At 46.6% G+C, this 7,012-nt stretch overlaps 1 pseudogene across 1 annotated transcript; it reads left to right on the top strand.

Annotated features, from left to right (window-relative positions):
- Window positions 1-1,769: 1,769 nt before the first annotated feature.
- LOC107307461 (olfactory receptor 14C36-like) lies at window positions 1,770-2,727 on the top strand (annotated as a pseudogene). The gene has a single exon (XR_014940387.1). The product of XR_014940387.1 is annotated as an olfactory receptor 14C36-like (transcript).
- The last annotated feature ends 4,285 nt before the right edge of the window (window positions 2,728-7,012 follow it).

Below are 7,012 nucleotides of genomic sequence, written 5' to 3'. Positions count from 1 at the left end.
CCACAGGGACCAATTACAGCTCCAACTTTCTCGAACATTTCTGGACAGCATTTTGTCTGTACCTCCATCGTTTACTTACAGCAGTCTTCTCTCAGTCCCCGAAGTTCATGTACACCACATACGCTGTGGGGCTCATTACAGTGCAGAAAGACCTAACAAGCCATTTCCCTCAAGTCTTCAAGGCCTGAACTGCTCCTTAGGGAGGTCTCAGTGTTGTAGATGAAGGTTTCAAGGATCGCTGTCCAAAAAAGGAGATGTCCTATTTAAGGGTACTTTATCTTACAGCAGGCACTGAGATGTCATCGAGTACAGCACAACCCGTGTGACACAGATGGCAGCTCTGCCAGGGAGAGGGAGGTACAGCCAGCATGGGGGTAGCATTGGGATCCAAGAGGGAAATGTAGTCAGTGAGAGCTGATAACTGGAGTGTGACTGCAACAGTCAGAGATGGGAATGAATGGCGATGGAGGAGAAAGAAGGATGTGCAAGAGGAGGGATGCAGGGGGCCAGATGCTTGTGGCCCGATGTGTGGTCAGTGCTGGTCTGGCTGGGTGTGTGAGAGGCATGGGAGGGAGCTGAGTCCCCTCCAGGAGCCAGGACTACAACCTCACGATAAGATGCCTGGATGGATTCAGCTGAATCCTTTCCCTATGGAAGTGTAAAGGTGTCCTGCAGAGCCAAAATCCCTGCATCCCAAGGCACTGTGCCTGGGCAGGGACTCAACCACCAGCCAGGCTCAGCACTCAGCCTGCACGAGGAGCTGAACAGGTATCTGTAGGGAGATGTGGAGGGGGGAAGGAGACCTCCAGCAGCACTGGGGCCTTTTGCTGCTCGGGGTGCTGCATGAGGCTGGAGGCTCACAGCTGCACTGCGTGCTCGGGGCATTGCAGAAGGGACTTCAAAGAAAAAGAGGACCAAACATGGGAATTCCTTCCTTTTGTTCGTTTTCCTACCGTTAGGGTAGGGATGACCGGAGAAATGGGAGACAAGCTGTATATATTAACACAGCACTGAGACTGCTGTGCTGTATCTTTGGAGATGAGTGGGTTTGTGAGCAACATCCTCGTGCTCCATCAGCCTTTCCTGGCTCGATGGACACAGTGAGCATCAGCTTTGCTGATCCCATTCAGGTTTGAACCTCCTCCTCAGCAGCCAGAGCCCCAGCAGAGCAGAGCTGCATCTCTCCAGGCGTGAGCTCATTTCCTTCTCCAGCACACGGGCTGAGAGCAGCTACTCAGGGCTGTGGAGAACACATTCTGTGCAGCTGGGAAATGAGCTGTATTTCTTTTAATGAGACTCCATCATCAGGACACTTGGTTCTCTCTATAAGAGAGAGGTCCTTGCAAGCTGTGAACTGCACTGCAGGATGCAAGTATTTGTCTTAGCATCTCTCTGTTACCAGAAAGAGCATCTGCCTAGGGAGATGATGTAAAGAGATGCTAAGAAAGACGTCACATTCTACAAGTAAAACCGAGCAGTCCTGTCACGTTACAGTGTACCCACCTGGGTGGTTCAGGCTCGCCTTCTCAAGATCTGACCAGCAGAGGCCTCTTCTCCTCTCCTCTTCCATCCACATTAAAACTCATGACAACAATCTTAGGCCGTGGATCTGAACCAAAATTTACATCGGAAAATGAAAAAGGATTGGATTAAACAGCAGAAGGAAGGTCACCAAGGAACAGTACAAGTTTGTGCCAAGAGAAATCTCATCTAACTTTTTTTTTTTTTTTTTTCCTTCTGGGATGATTCCCCATGTCCAGGATCAGCAGATGTCCAACAGCAGCTCCATCAGCGTGTTCCTCCTGCTGCCGATGGCAGACACGTGGCAGCTGCAGCTCCTGCACTTCTGGCTCTTCCTGGGCATCTACCTGGCTGCACTCCTGGGCAACGGCCTCATCAGCACAGCCGTAGCCTGCAACCGCTGCCTGCACACCCCCATGTACTTCTTCCTCCTCAACCTGGCCCTCCTCGACCTGGGCTGCATCTCCACCACTCTCCCCAAAGCCATGGCCAACATCCTCTGGGACACCAGGGACATCACCTACACAGGATGTGCTGCACAGCTCTTATTCTTTCTCTTCTTCCTCTCAGCAGAGTGTTCCATTCTCACCATCATGTCCTATGACCGCTATGTTGCCATCTGCAAGCCCCTGCACTACGGGACCTTGATGGACAGCAGAGCTTGTGCCACCATGGCAGCAGCTGCCTGGGGCACTGGGGTTCTCCATTCCCTGCTGCACACTGCCAGTACGTTTTCACTGCCTCTCTGCCATGGGAATGTTGTGAATCAGTTTTTCTGTGAAATCCCCCAGATCCTCAAGCTCTCCTGCTCAGAATCAAATCTCAGGGAAGTTGTGTTTCTCATTTTTAGTGCCAGTTTAGTCTTTGGATGCTTTGTTTTCATAGTGGTGTCCTATGTGCAGATCTTCATTACTGTGCTGAGGATGCCCTCTGAGCAGGGACGGCACAAAGCCTTCTCCACGTGCCTCCCTCACCTGGCTGTGGTCTCCTTATTTGTCAGCACTGGCATTTTTTCCTACCTGAAGCCCCCCTCCATCTCCTCCCCATTCATGGACCTGGTGGTGGCACTTTTGTACTCAGTAGTGCCTTCAACACTGAACCCTATTATCTACAGCATGAGGAACAGAGAGATCAAGCAGGCTCTCTGGAAGGTGTTGCAATACGCACTATTCCAGCTTCAATAATGTGCACATCTTCCTCACATAGTTCCCAGTGATGGTTCTTTATGTTTTATTGATACATCATTGTTTGATTGTGAATGGTACAGCAATCTGTAGGAAAAAAAATTTGCAAATTATTTCACTTCTTTCCTACCCACTTTCTTTTTTCTCACTCAAAGAGCTCATGTAAACAGATCTCCTGAATAGGTTAAAAGATACCTAAGCTTTCAAAATTGACTATTCCTTAGCCCTTCTCTCTTGCTACCTTGTTTGGGTCTTAGGGAGGTACAGCCGCAGACAGCAGAACATAGTGCTCTTTTAAATCCTGCTCTATTTACACTACCACAATGCTCTGAAGTCCTCTCATTTGTGCAGGCCTGAAGGTCCTATATATCTCAAAACAGTCCAGTTGTCTCTACAGCAGCACTCCGGGGCTGCAGTCAGTAGCCAGCAATATGAACGACTGTGTCAGAGCTGGTCTCCTTGCTGGTACTGCCATAACAACAGGGCCCCTTCAGAGAAGGACTAGAGAACTGGAGGCCTCTTCCAATGCTGGTGTAAGGAATATATTTCAGGAGCTGCTCCCTGAAAATGCTTCGAGATGTTTTGGTGCTCTTTACTGCATGACTAGGTCAGATTGAAGGGTCCCAAGGAGATCTGTAAGGGACTCAGGGCAGTGCTGTGGTTTAAAGTTTATGGGTTGAGATAAAGAGAAAAAGAAAATGATAATAATTATGACAAATGTATTTATATATACATAATATATTTAGAATATTTTCTCATATATACAACATATGAATTAGCAAACATATATGCACAGATAATAATACGTATGCAAAGCTGTTTGCAAGTCCAGGACTTGTTGCAGGGGTTTTAACAGCCACAGGGTTCACTGTAGGAGCTGAAGCGGCTGTCGGGGTATTGCAGGAACTGGAACAAGTGCAGAGCTCATTGCCAAAGCTGCAATCACCACAGGACCTGTGACTGAATTGGAGCAGCCATTGGGCTCTTTGGAGGGGTTGGAGTGACCACAGGGCTGAACCTCCTGGCACAGTTCACCTCCCTTTGGAGGAATTTGTTTCATTTCCTTATCACAATACCTGGAACAGCTACAGGACCTGTAGCATGAGTGACAGCAGAGCTCATTATGAGGGGTGGAGTGACAGCGGGAGCTGTCCAGAGCATGGAGCAACTGCAGAACATGTAGCAAAAACATGCATCTACTGCCTATGAATATGTAGATGAGTTCCTGTAGATTTGTTGAATATGTATGAGCTTGGTTTTGAAATATGTAATGATTCTGCATGCTTGTGTGCAAGACAGGAGGAGTGATTCCCCTTTGTACCCTGCTCTGAATAAACACATCCCTGCTTTATAACCTAACTCTGGGTTTCAGAGTTTGATTCCACAAGTCAGTTTGGTGACCCAGATGGGACCTGCTCTGTTCGGCTGCTGGACCAGCTGAGAGGGGGAACACTTTCAGCTCACCCCAAGATTTCTCTGCCCAACTGGAACGAAAGCAGTGTGCAAACTGCAGTGGGACACTGGTGGAGAAATCCTACCAAGCTAAGTGAGAGGGAACCTTCTCTGATTTCAAAGTTTACCCTAGCAGATCCACTGGTGAAATTGTAGCTAGGGAAGCAGGATAAGGTGGTTTATTTCCTGGTGGATATGGGTGCTTCTTACTATGCATAAATGGCTTTGTAACAGCAGCAGAAACTATTGCCCCAAAGTGAAAAGTCTTGCTTTCTTAAGACTTTACAATTTATTCTAGGTAAACAGGTAGGAATACACAAAGGTTTGTAGATGCCACATTCACCAAAGCCTTTGCTAGGGCAAGAATTACTAGAAAAAATGGAAGTTGAAATAAAGTCTAAAGGAAAACTGGAGTCTGAAGTAAAAGAAGAACAGTTAATAGAACTGCTTAGTTTTGCACTGATCACTACCCCTGCAGGGACTGGGAGTTCAGATGAAGTAAGTGATCATGTTCACCCTGGGGTGTTTGTTGTGCAAACTCAAGGAAGGGCTAAGGCTGCAGCACCAATGGCATTGAGAATAAAGCAGGGAGCTCAGCCAGTTTGGATTAAACAGTTCTTCCTCATATTCAAAGACAGGAAAGAAATCCAGCCAATAATTGATCATTTTCAGAAACTCTGGATGTTGGTGGAGTGAGTCAAAAATACAACTCACCCATCCTCATGATTAGAAAAATGTACAGGAACTACCAGATACTACAAGATTCAAGGGTTATCAACAGAATTGTGGAGGATTTATATCCATTGGTAGCATATCCCTATACACCGCTTACAAAATCATCAGGGGGATTGGCATGGTCCCTCTTGTACCATCCCATGGCACCCAGACTGTGTTGCTGCAAGGGTTGGACTGAGGCACCGGCTCTGTCAGCCTCATCTCAAGTTTGTTGTATGACAGCAGCGTCTCCCGGTGGTGGGTGATGAGGTCGTAGAGGCTGTCAAATTCTCAGCTGTCAGTCAGAAAGAAACTGTGGATGCTGGTGTCCTGCCGCCTGTGGATGTGACAATGCTGCACTTTCCTATTACGCCAGATGGACAGAATGCATTCCCCAATGAGTTTTTAGTTCTTCCTGACAAGAAAGGAGACATCAGGTGCCCCCATCTCAGTGCAGTACTCTGTCAGCAGCCACTCAGCAATGTGCCGCCCACCGCACCCTGCTCCCAGCCTGCCATGGAACCATTCCCATGGGAGATGCAGCTCTATGTTCAAGCTCACCTCCTTTTGCACAGCTCATCTCCCCCAGACATCTCCCCCTGTTGTCCTGACCAGTACAATATAGAGTGGGTTCCATGCACAAGTGATGGGGTCTTAAACCATTTGGCAATCCACCTTCTGCTCATCTGCCACCATTTGTCTCCTGTATCAGGAGAAAGCCGCTTAGGGAAACAGAGCCTGTAAATCGCTATCTTTACTGCTCTCTCCAATGCCTGAGGTGGATGCCAAAACCCCTCCTGCATTCCCCATGGCCTCGGGTAACCATACAGTCTGCCTCTCAAGACAGGGTGTAAGAGCTACCAGGACTACAGGGAATTTCTCCCTATGCAGTGAGACCTTGAATGTCATGGAAGATTCAGCAGGAAACTATTTGAGATTGGGAATCTGTAGAGCAGATCTCTGGTGCTGTTGCGGTGTGTGGGAAGATCTTACAGTCCACTCTCCCATCTTACTGGGGAGGTACCTGTGTGCTTGCTCAACGAGCTCTACCATTCACCCTGGCATTCACGAAGGGGATGTCACACACCCCCAGAAGGAACAAAAGGAGCTTAGGGTTCCAATTTGATAATGATGTATATAGATATAGATTTGATGGGAATGCTCAGAGGTTTCTGTGATAAATTTAAGGCAAGAAATCCAATTGCTGCAGGGTTTGAATCACTGTTCTGGTAGGTGACAATTAACAACAATGTGGACTGGATTAACTACATCTCTTAAAACAACAAAAGAGAGAATCTGGTCTACAGGCAATATGGGAACATACTAAACTATTTCATCAAGTATCGATAGATGATACTTTATTTGGATTTACCAAATTGTGTGAAAAACTTACTGCTTGGCTACCACAGTTTGCATGACTGAAGCAGCTCTTTGTTGCTTTGTATTACTGCAGTCATCTTGCTTGTTTTAATGTACATTGAAATGAGGTGTGCATTACAGCAGTGTAAAACCAGTGGGAATAGCTGTGAAGAATAGAAAAAGCACAAGCTAAGACAGAAAGTGGAGAGCGGAAGTTATTTGAAATCTTCCCTTTCCCGGAATGTATCAATCTAGCAAAAGTATTTGTAAAGTCTAAGAAAAGGGGGATAGAGTTTGAACAAGGGGACAATCTAAGGCTCAACTATTGCAGAGGGGCTTGGGTAAGCAGGATGTCAGATCAGATAAGAAAAGAATATTTTGAAACTCCATTGTCAGCGTTATGGGGAACACTGGGCAAGGGACCAGCTGGAAACTGTTGCAGGCTGAAGTCACCACACAATTTGATGAACAGCTGTGCGCTTCCTGCTGGATTGTGGGTTTCTGAGAACATCCGACCCCAACAGCTCCAGAAATGTGTCACAAGAAGGAGGACAGAGTAACTGCACGTCCTTTATTCTTTTAAGGTTCACAGAGAGCCTGGTTCATTAAGCACAGTGTATTTGGGCTACAATACAAAGGTAAACACTGAATAAGAATTGGTTTTAATAATGAAGTTTTAGTGAAAAACATTACAGTATTTAAAACATAATAATAAGCAGAATAAATTACACATACTAAGTGGCATGAAACAAACAAACAATGAGAGAGAGAGTGATTCTGTA

The sequence above is a fragment of the Coturnix japonica genome, unplaced genomic scaffold, assembly GCF_054131305.1.
Source record: "Coturnix japonica strain WE unplaced genomic scaffold, WE-NBRP24 Scf041, whole genome shotgun sequence".
Classification (NCBI taxonomy): Eukaryota; Metazoa; Chordata; class Aves; order Galliformes; family Phasianidae; genus Coturnix; species Coturnix japonica.
Note: the sequence above shows the minus strand (reverse complement) of the source record. Positions and strands in the feature narration are given on the sequence as shown.